A 10,771-nucleotide genomic window follows, 5' to 3' on the forward strand; every position below is an offset into this window, starting at 1 on the left:
AGTAGATGCCTGTGGCCTAAAATTTTGTCCGTTTGCCTCTATCTCTCACCGTTTGGCCGCTGGAGGGTCTTTTTTGACGAAAACAAGCTAAATATTGCTGTAGTGAACATTAAGTTGTAGAAGAAGGCCTCTAATTGCAAAGTGGGGAAAAACTACCCCCCTCCCCCCTCCCTTAAACAAGCACGTCCGCCAAACGAAGTTGCCAGCTCCGCTCCACGCGTGCGAATGGGTTTGCATACTCACACGGCGCCGTAAGGCGTCCTGGCGAGCGACGGTAGCCAAGCCCGCCCGCAGGCGTGAATCCGGTGCAGTATAGGCATTTATAAAGGACGGCGCGGATCACCCACCCTGTATGTATCAGAGCTCTGCAGCGAGTGGGCATCCGAAATTGGGCTTCGGAAAGCGATAGTGCGAGTGAGAAGCTCGCGCTGCGCCATAGACCTGTCTCGTTCGCACAATCCGCTTTCGGGCGCCATGTAGGCATCCGATCCCTGCATTGTTCTTGTTCTTAATGTGTCTTTTTTGCGTGATATTTTTGTGAATTGGCCTATTAATGATTACTTTTATAATTGAACACAATTTTTGGCGTGGGCGCTGGGCAGCGGGAGCCGAGTACTCAGTGAGCTATTGTTGCTCTGGTACCCAGCCGTGGGTCCGCTTAAAAAGGCCCTCCAGCGCCTAAACGGCTAGAGATAGAGCCAAACGGACGAAATATGCTATGAGTTACCCCTTAGACGAACATAAAACAAAATGACTTTTGGGGGCAAATATTTGAACCTTGGATTCCCCCATTCACACCCTTAGGTGTGCTTGCCAGGATTTGCCGTAGGCGTTTCGTTCTATAGGAGTGAACCTTAAGATACCCTGAAAATTTCAAGTCTCTAGCACATCTCCTTAGTGGAACAGACAGACAGACACAGACACGAGGTCGTTTGCATAAGCCCGCTGGATAGCTTTTTCAAAGCAGAAGGGCTGGATAAAAAGAAGGTTTTCTAAGCAGAAGTGTGGATTGTAGTCACGGTGCGTCACCGTTAAATTCCTTTCTCATGTCTAAGTGGCAAATTTTAATGACGACGGGTTTAAGCGGGCCGAAGGTCCGCTATTATTATATTATGTTCTCCAGCAAATTGCGTAAATGAAACGGTCGGGCCGCAGGCCCGGGGCCCGAGCCCGAGCGTCGCAGCCGGCCTGCTTGTTTCGCTTATTTTCGTCTAAAACACCCTCTAGCGCGTCAACGGTTTGAGCTAACAAAACGGACAAAATTTTCGCCCATTTGCCTCTATTTTGATGAGTTACCTCTTAGGAAACCATAAAAAAATATTTTATAAAAACGTCATTTTTGGGATCTGTTGTTTTTGATTTTTTTAAAGTCCAATTTTTGAGCTAGAATGCTCATCTTCGAACTCGATCTGTCTTTTCCTGATACAAAACGACCTCGAAAATCCCAGGTCGCTCGCTCAATTCGTTCTCGAGTTATCCTGATGACAGACAAACAGACACACAGACAGACAGACGCGAAACTTTTTGATCATAGGAGTAATAGGCGTCGCTAATCGCTCAGCCAATAACTTTGGCAGGAGACACTTATGGCACATTATCCTTTGGCCCATAATCACAAATAAAGCATTCCGGTAAAGCCGAGGGTAAAGCTGAGATGCAGAAGAATGCAGCGAACAAGAAAACGGAGTCACCATGTTAAAGCAAGGCGATTTCCGTTTTCTTCTTTCCCGCATTCTTTTGCATTTCAGCTTTACCGGAATGCTTTATTAAAGAGAATCACAAATCAAATCACATTAGAGCTGCAACCTGAGGGGTGTGGAACTGGACACATTATGTGTACGTGTGGATACAGAGTTCACGAAATGCAAGCGTGATTTTCACGCTAGGCGTGATTTTCACGCTAGGCGTGATTTTTCACGCTTCGTAAGCTTCACACAGCCAATCAGGAACCGACTTTCATTCCTCCTGGCGTGAAAATCGCGCTCGCTTTTAATGAACTCTGTATCCACCTTAAATCGTGAAAAACAGTCAGAAACAATTATGAAACAATCAGACACAATCACCACACAAACGTAAACAATCATACACTATTCAAAACAATCACATACTCACGAAACAATCACACACAAAAGGGTGTTCCTGACTATCTAAAACGGATGTGAAAAAGAAGAAACTCACTGATTTCTCTGTTTACGTCCACTTAGTATGAGAAAATACCATGGTAGTTTGGTCTGATTCTAACCTCTTAAATGTGGAGGGGAGCTCGAAACTGATCTGACAGTTTTTCATACCTCAAAGGCCGTCGTGGCACGTGCTCAACTCGACCAATCGGAGCCATTACGGAAACAGAAAAGTCAGTGAGTTTGTTCTTTTCCCACTTCCGTTTTAGATAGCCTGGAATCGCCTGGAATACCCTATTACGAATCAATCACACACCATCACGAAACAATCACGTCATCGTCATATTCGCTCTGATAGCGACTCGAGCACGCCTTTTGTTCGCCCGGTTACACTGTACAAAGCTTACGAACTAAATGCTTTGAAACGTTACGAACAAGTTTCGTTCTTTGTATTGCAAAGACATTGTTCGTGCGGTATTGCAAAGCGATTGTTTGAAAGGCTAGACAGGGTCTTACGAACAATCGGTTCGCATTACGAACTATTTGTTCGTAAGCTTACGTACTAGGTAGATGTATGCCAGACCACGTCTCGCGTAACAGGCTTCGCGATATCTCACGAAATACTGTTACGCTGCGACGCGCCTGGCATACGTCTACCTAGGCGACCTAGGCCTGCGGCGCTGGCACCCGAGTCGGGTAGCGCAAAAATGTACACAAAGATACGGGCCTCCGGCCCGTCAACTTCCCGTCACTTCGACTAAGCAAGCAGGGTTCTACATTTTTAGCAGATGATTCATCAAGTAAAACAAAAACTACACTAAAAGACTACACCGAAAAGAACTAGTTGGTTTGATGTTTCATTTGCTTCTACTCTCGCAATAGTGTAGAGGGGGGATTCCGGTGGACGTTGTGCGCTCTGTGCTGTGCGTGTGCAGGCCCAGAGAGGGGGAAGCCGGGCGAGGGGGTCGGGAGGGAGGGGGAAGGCGGAGCCGAAGCGGGGCCGAGGTGGAGGCTAGGCAAGGCGAGGCTCCGGATCTGGAGCGGGCGCGGAACTCTTAAACTGTCTGTTCGGTTAAAGAAAAATTCTGATCGAAATTACCCACAAGACTCTCTGCACTCCAGGCGCAAACCTCTTTCAGATTAGACAGAGCACAATTTTGCTGCAGACCCTACTGATCATTTCCACATATCAAGACAAAGAAAAACTACACACTAGTCTCAAATTTGTATCATCTGGTTTCACGATCCGTCCTCTGACGGAACTTTTTTTTTCGCTTGTTTTCGTCAAAAACTCCCTGTGGCGCTTAAATGGTTAAATATAGAGCCAAACGGACGAAATTTTCTCCCATAGGCCATAGGGCTCAACTTTGATAAGCTACCTCTTAGAAAACTGTAAAATAAAAATATTTTCAAAAACATAATTTGTGGGACCTGTGGTTTTTGATTTCTTTTTTTTTTACATCCAATTTTTGAGCTAGAATGCACTTCTCCGAACTCGATCTGTCTTTTTATGATACAAAACGACCCTGAAAATCCCAGGTTGCTAGCTCAATTCGTTCTCGAGTTATCGTGATGACAGACAGACACAAACACACACACAGAGAGAGAGAAAGAGACAGACGCGAAACTTTTTGACCATTGTTGTGTCCGGGACTTGAGGATAACTAGGTAGATGTACGGCAGACCACGTCTCGCGTAACAGGCTTCGCGATATTTCACGAAACACTGTTACGCTGCGACGCGCCTGGCATACATCTACCTAGGCCTGCGGCGCTGACACCTGAGTCGGGCAGAAGGCAGAATCGTAGATAGGCCTTCGGCTCCAAAGGACACAAATTTTACCCCCAGGACTTTATTATGACGAGTCGCCCCACCAGAGTCCATCAAATGTCTGAGAAACAACATTAATATAAAAAGGGGTGATTTTCAAGTGGAAATCGCCCTCTGGCGCCTCAGCGGTTAGGATAGAGCCAAACGGACGAAATTTTCGCCCAAAGGGCTCTACTTTGATGAGTTACCCCTTAGAAAACATAAAAAAAATATTATTTAAAAATGTCAATTTGGGGATCTGTGGTTTTTTGATTTTTTTAAAATCCAATTTTTGAGCTAGAGTGCTTATTTTCGAACTTGATCTGTCTTTTTATGACACAAAACGACCCTGAAAATCCCAGGTCGCTAGCTCAATTCGTTCTCGAGTTATCGTGATGACAGACAGACAGACAGACACACAGACAGACAGACGCGAAACTTTTTGATCACTGGAGTAATAGGCTTCGCTAATCGCTCAGCCAATAAGGAGACTTCGCGATCCTCGCGGTCGCGGGCTCGCCTCTCGTTTCTGGCGCGGCGTGACGGGGATGCTGTTACCACCACCCCGGCATCATGCAGCCTCAACTTGAGACGTTTCCTCCGCTGCCGCCGCTGCCGCCGCTGCCGCCGCTGCTTGACACGCCTGCGGGCCTCCAAGATCTGCCTCGCATCGCGGATTGGTCTTGCCGGCGAAGGCGCGGGCCGCCGCGTTCCCCCGGCTGTGCTAGGCTGGGCCTCTTGCGCCTCTGGCCAGTGGGTGTGCGCGGCTGCGCGCTGGCGGGATTGGGACGTCCGTCCAGTTGCTTGAGGGTGTGCCGAGTCTATTTCCGGCGTCTGTTTGCTCCTCCAGGGTCATCCTGGGGTCGTCATCAGGGACCTCAAGAGGTCGCCAAAGACGCCCCTGACGTGTTGCCTTTCTTCTTCCCGAATTATTTGAATGAACAAATAAAGAAAATTATGTACAATTGGGGCCATAAGTGTTAAACTGCCCTTGTTATCTGCAATGTGAGTTTTTACACATATATGTGCGTCAAATTAGTAAACATAACTCCTTGGGAAGGGCAATATCGAAAGGTGTTTTCCAGCAAGGCAATGGCTCCTAGCAGGCCACACTACACCGCCCCCCCCCCCAAAGGTTTTATTCACAATAACAGGGTTCACTTAATTACCAAAAGACAACAGAGGTCTCGTGCCTCCCTTTACAGGGCGTGGTGCACCAATTGTAATAATCAACAAAACAATCGGTCAACGAATCCAGGCGTTCTTCTTCCTTTTACTACTCCCGGTAGCGCGACGGCACCACCCGGCGCCTGACAGGCCGCGCTCTTGGTGCCGCCGCCCCTTCCTCCGACTCGCTCTCCGAGTCCTCCCTGCCCAACCGCTCGAACACGGACCGGCGCCCACCTTCCCTTTCCGGCTGTCCGCGGTCCTCGCGGTCGCGGGCTCGCCTCCCGTTTCTGTCGTAGGTGGGGAGGTCTAGGATGTCGGCCCGTCCCGCAACGCGCAGAACTTCGCTGGGGGTGAAGTATCTGACTGACAGAAGGCGGGGAGTCTGCTCCGGCAGGATGTTGAGGAGGTTCTGAACGAGGACGGTCAAGTACCTCACGCATCTGAATAAGAAGCGTTATTTTACCTCAAATGTAAAGAGTTATTTGAAACTCGATTCCGGCCACCCTATAAAAAAGTACCTTGTCTGAATGTTTTTCAAAACTGTAGGGTCCAGCCTGACCTGGTCCAGCCAAATGCGGACGCCTGCGCCGAAGTCTGCACTGGAGATGGGAACAAGAGAGTTGCAGCATCCCGCAAGTTCTGACGCAGCTCCTTCACTGCATCGTCAGTCAGAACTTCTCCAGGCCGGAGGCGAGGCACCTTCTCGGGTTTCAGGAACTTTCCAGGGAGGCTTACGATGAGCTCGTTTAAGTCCGCCACTAGAGTTGTCAGCTGTAGGATAAGTACGTGTGCAGTTAGTTATTTTCAGTACTATCTTCCTTCATGTGGTCTGGCAGATTGTTAAAAAGGGTTATAGCCCTGTACAGACAGCTGTTCAGACCATATTTTGTACTATTGGCTGGTGGGAATGTTAGGTTCTTTTGTGTTCTCGTTAAATGACCATGTCTATTATAGTCATGTTGGATGTCAGTGTTAAGTATTTTCTTGTTATGGACATGGCTATATAGAATCGTTGTCAGGTTAATTTTGATAGTGGATAACAAAGTCATTGCACCCTCCCTTCGCTCTTCTCTTTTTCAATCTGTTCTTCCAACTTTCTAATGCTCTCTTCTTTTTCCCTCCCTCCGCTCACCTCTTCCTTCGACTTGCAGATTTGATTGTAGTAGTCCTTTTTGTGGGAAAGTAATATTAAAAACAAATACCAGATTTTCTGTTAAATATTTTAAAACATTATTTTAAATCTTTTGAATATTACATTCCCACAAAAATTTGTGAATGTTAAGGGACCTTAGAAGATTGATTTAATTTACTTTTCATTTGTGTTTCTTTTAGGACAGTCAGATTTGGACTAAGACAAAAAGATTCATTTGCATACACGCAACCCCAAAGTTAGTGCAACGTAACCGCTTAAATTAGACTGATTCAAAAATGTACTTTCCAACCAATGTCATCATTACAATTGCCTGAATCTAGCATTTTAAACATTATAGTATAAAAAAGGGATAAAACAATTGTTCAAAGTGGTCCTAAAGATAGTTTGTAGGACATATTACCAGAAATAAATGTTTAAAGTTGGCCTTACGTTTGGATCCTAAAGTTTGCGTTATGTCTAAGATATTTTTTCATTACTTTGAAATTGCTGACACTACTCAGGGCTGTCTGTCAGTTTTGAAATAATTTGAATCGCTAAGAAAGTTGTTAGTAATTAAAATTTAAAATGTTTATGTATAATTGCAAATAAACTTGACAGTTATTCATTATAACTACCAACCTATTCTAATATCTTTATTATAAGATATCAATTTCATACTTTTCAAAATAAAACCACAAATTGCGCCCGAAACGTACCCAAATCTGTTAACTGGCTGCATCAACTTAAGGGAGTGCTGTCGGGAGTGCCCTTACCCAACATGTTTAGAAAACCATGCCATGACAGGAATATGATAGACTAAATAACTACCTTATAAGTAGCGGTAGTTTGTACAGCAGAAGCCAGTAGCGGCAACTCATTGACACCAAATTTACTAAATTCATTGATAATACTGCAGATTTCCCTTCACACGGCTATGGAAACCCACTGAAAATACGGCGGAATTCCCTTGACACGACAGTGGAAATCCATTCAAGTACTGCACAAATCCCACCCCCCAGGGACGGTGATTACCACCAAGTACTGCACATTTCCCTCCCCGCCAGGGCGGTGATAACCACTAAATGAGTTGGTGGGAATGTCCACAGGGTGCACAAATCCCACCAACGTTTGAACTCCCACCAACGGATGGAACACCCCTCAAGGATTTGGTCGTCTAATTTACCAACCAACCGTTGGTGGGGAACCCCCCCCTCCCCCCCCTGTCCAATTAAGCGTGTGCAGCCTGGCTGTGAGGGAAAACACCCCCGGGGGGGGGGGGGGGCTCTTACCTCTCCATCGGTCGCCTGAAACCGCAGGTTCAGCGCGTTCAGGTCCTTAGTAATAGGTCCCAAAAATTTACGGTAAAAGAAAATTGCATTTTGCTGGAAGCACTCATATAGCTCTCTTCCGATAGCGCATTTTTCCGAAGGGGAAGTCGACGCATTGTGGTTCACAAAATGTTGTTTCAGTTCAAGCCACTGGTCTGTCACTACCGAGATGGCCCTCGCCCACGCCAGCCACCGTGTCTTCACAAGTTGCACTAAAGCTCGCGGCATGGCTCCGCCGTTTATGGCGGCGTACAGATCTTTGTACTGTAGTCTCTTGAGGGGACTTCGACTGAACCAGTTTCGGGTTTCCCGAACAAGGAACTCCACATCAGCAGGCATCTCAGCGGCAGCTTTGGATGCTGCATTATGCAAACTATGGCAGACGCACTTGACGATTTGAAGATCAGGAATCTGATTTCAAGGCAAATAATAATTAATTAAATGTACTTTTAAGACAACCGCTTAGCAATCGAACAAGTAGTGTGCTTACTTCTGCTTTCATGAGAGTGAACACGGAGTGTGTTCCCCCGCATAGAGTGTTCGCGCCATCCGTCCCCAGGCCTTTGCATTGCTTTTTGTAGTCAATGCCAAGGTCTGTGAGGTGCCCCTTCAAGGAACTCCAGAGAGCGTCTGCAGTTGCCCTGTAGACTGCAATCAGGCCTAGAAACTCTGTCTTCAGTACATTGTCTGTTTTACTATAATATTTAATCATGGTTGCAAGGAACTTCGTCGTGCTTATATCGGTAGATTCGTCGATTATTAATGAAAATGCGCTGTCTGCTAGGTCTTCGACCAGCGCGGTAAGCATAGCAGGTGCCACAACATTTACTATTAGTTTTGAACATTTAGTTCGGTGGAGCCGTAAGCGTTCTAGTCTGCCGCCTTTTCCAACAATTTTAAGAAGTTCAGTAAGGTGGTCTATACTTTTCAAGGCTGAATGGGTCACGATGTAAATTGCCAGCTTTATGTCAATAACTTTTTGCTCGTCGCCCACGACCTGCACGGCGCCTGCGGCCACCAGTTATAGAGTAAGTGTCGTGTTAACAATTGCGATTGATTAGTTAAATGTAGCCCGTCATTACCCATTTGGTCGAGTCTATTCTGCCGCCTCGTGTTGTACAGCTCCATGTTTCCAGTATGTGTGGAGTTTTCGGCGTGGCGCAGGAGGTCGGCTCGGTGGGCTCTAAGCGGCTTGTTACCGCACACCGTGCACAGCGCCCACTTGTTGTTTACCGCACCCGCTGGGTTTTCCGCTAGCCAGCCTGATAAACAACAGTCGGTCAGCCTCCGTCCCGCACCGGGCCGGGAATCCCTTCTAATCCGACCCCGAGTCGGGGTCCCCGACCTACCTTTGAATGCTTTCTCTCTCTCCCAATCCTTAGAGTACTTCCGCTTCCTAATGCTCTCGTACGAAGGGGTACCGGAGGAGGGTGTCCTTGGCGGGGGGGTGGCTATGGGCGAAACGATGATGCAGTCCTCTACGGCCTTCTCCCGCTCCCGGCGCGTCGGTGGAGTTGATACCGTCCTCCTGACCGCGATGAGGGAGCGCCTTGGCGTGCCACCAGGGGGAAGAGGGGGACGGAGAGCCGGGGGAGGAGATGGCCTGAGAGGAGACGGGGTGGTGATCACGGGCCGCGGTACAGCCACGGGGGTGGAAGGGGCTGGCGCCGGACGGCTAGAGGCGCCTGGCCGTGGGGCTGCAGCAGCTGCGGCGCTCGTGCTGCGGCCGCGCCCACGACCACGCCCGGCAGGTGGAAGACCGGACGATGGCGGGGCGGGGGGGACCGGTGGAGAGTTCGATACAGCCTACAGAATGCAACAGCAACAGTGAGACGACTGTTCGTGCAATTAACTATGGTTCACAGTTCACTCACTGTTTTCTTTGGGGCAGACTGCAGCCAGTCCTGTATAGATCCCCTCTTTCCCGCCATTCTCCAAACCGCCCGGCGCCTCGCCTCCCGCCTTCACGTCAGACAAAAAGCAACCCCCTGGCAACCCCCTGGCAACCACCTTTGTTGTATCTGCGCATGCTCGCGGTGGTGGCCACCGCCTTCTCACAATTTTTTCCAACTGACAAAACAATACCGCCTTTAAGGAAACGCAAAGATCGCCCGCCAAATCTCAAAACTAGCCGAAAACGCCCAAAAACGCCCGAAAAATAGGAATTTTCATAAAAATCGCCCGAAAATCGCCCGAGAAAAAAAAAATCGCCCGAAAATCGCCCGGGCGCATTTTGCCAAAAAAAATCGCCCGGAGAGACCAAAAATCGCCCGGCGGGCGCAAAATCGCCCGATCTGGCAGCTCTGAGCTCGCCGCCTGCAGAGAGCGTGTCTCTACAGTCCTGCTAGTCTGCCCCTGTCCAGCCAGGTCACGCGCGGGGAAGCTCGTCAACCCACCCCTCTGACATCTACGCCAAGGTAAGAAAGTCGACGGTGCATATAGCTTCCCAACATTACTTCGGGTATGAAGCCGAACGGCCAGAACGCCTGTTATCTAGCTTCGGGTGTCACGTTGACACTCATCCGAAGGCGAATGTAGGACGACAGTACAGAAGCAGTGTTCTGTGTGGGTTGAAGTTTTGCTCTAACGCGACGCTCCGCGCTCTGTTTCTGTCACGCAGTTAACTAACTCCTCTCGTCGGCTCCGACGGCGGGGTCCTTGTTCGACATGGAGCTCCTCCCGGACGACGTGCTCATGACGGTCATGCAGTTCCTGTGCGTGGAGGACGTCCTGGCCTGCCGCCTCGTGTGCAGGAGGCTCTGCGGCCTCGCTGTGCACCGGGACGTCTGGCGCCACCGATCGCTCTCCGACGACGACCCCTGCGCCGGCGCGGTGCTGCTCCTGGCCCCGTGCCTCGAGAGGCTTGTCGTCACGGGCCGAGTCCCGACCCTGGCGGTGACGACGACCAGGTGCGCCGTGGTGAGTCTGGAGCTGCGGGGCAAGCGAGGTGAGCCCTTCAACCCCGGGGAGTACGCCTTGGCAGTGCTCAAGCAGGAGGCCCTCGGGCGCCTCAGGAGACTCAAGCTCTCGGACATGTACTACGGTCTAACAGTGCCTGCACCAGACGTGCTGGCGAGGACGATTGCGTCGTGTTCCGGTCTGGAGTCGCTTGTAGTCATGGGTGAGCTACCGGAACTCACCCGACCAGTACTGCACGGGCCGTCCAGACCCTCGCTCACCAGGTTCCGCTGCCCGTCTAACGACTGCTCGGC

At 49.3% G+C, this 10,771-nt stretch overlaps 1 protein-coding gene across 1 annotated transcript in view; it reads left to right on the plus strand.

Moving 5' to 3' along the window:
• The first annotated feature begins 9,865 nt into the window (after positions 1–9,865).
• LOC113203023 (tubulin beta chain-like) overlaps positions 9,866–10,771 on the plus strand; it is a 9,653-nt gene continuing 8,747 nt past the window's right edge. Inside the window, exons 1-2 of the mRNA XM_052265366.1 lie at positions 9,866–9,976; positions 10,180–10,506. The gene's annotated coding sequence lies outside the window, so the exon portion shown is untranslated. The remainder of the gene's footprint in view (positions 9,977–10,179; positions 10,507–10,771) is intronic.

The sequence above is a fragment of the Frankliniella occidentalis genome, unplaced genomic scaffold (genome assembly GCF_000697945.3).
Source record: "Frankliniella occidentalis isolate FOCC.00 unplaced genomic scaffold, Focc_3.1 Scaffold26, whole genome shotgun sequence".
Lineage (NCBI taxonomy): Eukaryota > Metazoa > Arthropoda > Insecta > Thysanoptera > Thripidae > Frankliniella > Frankliniella occidentalis.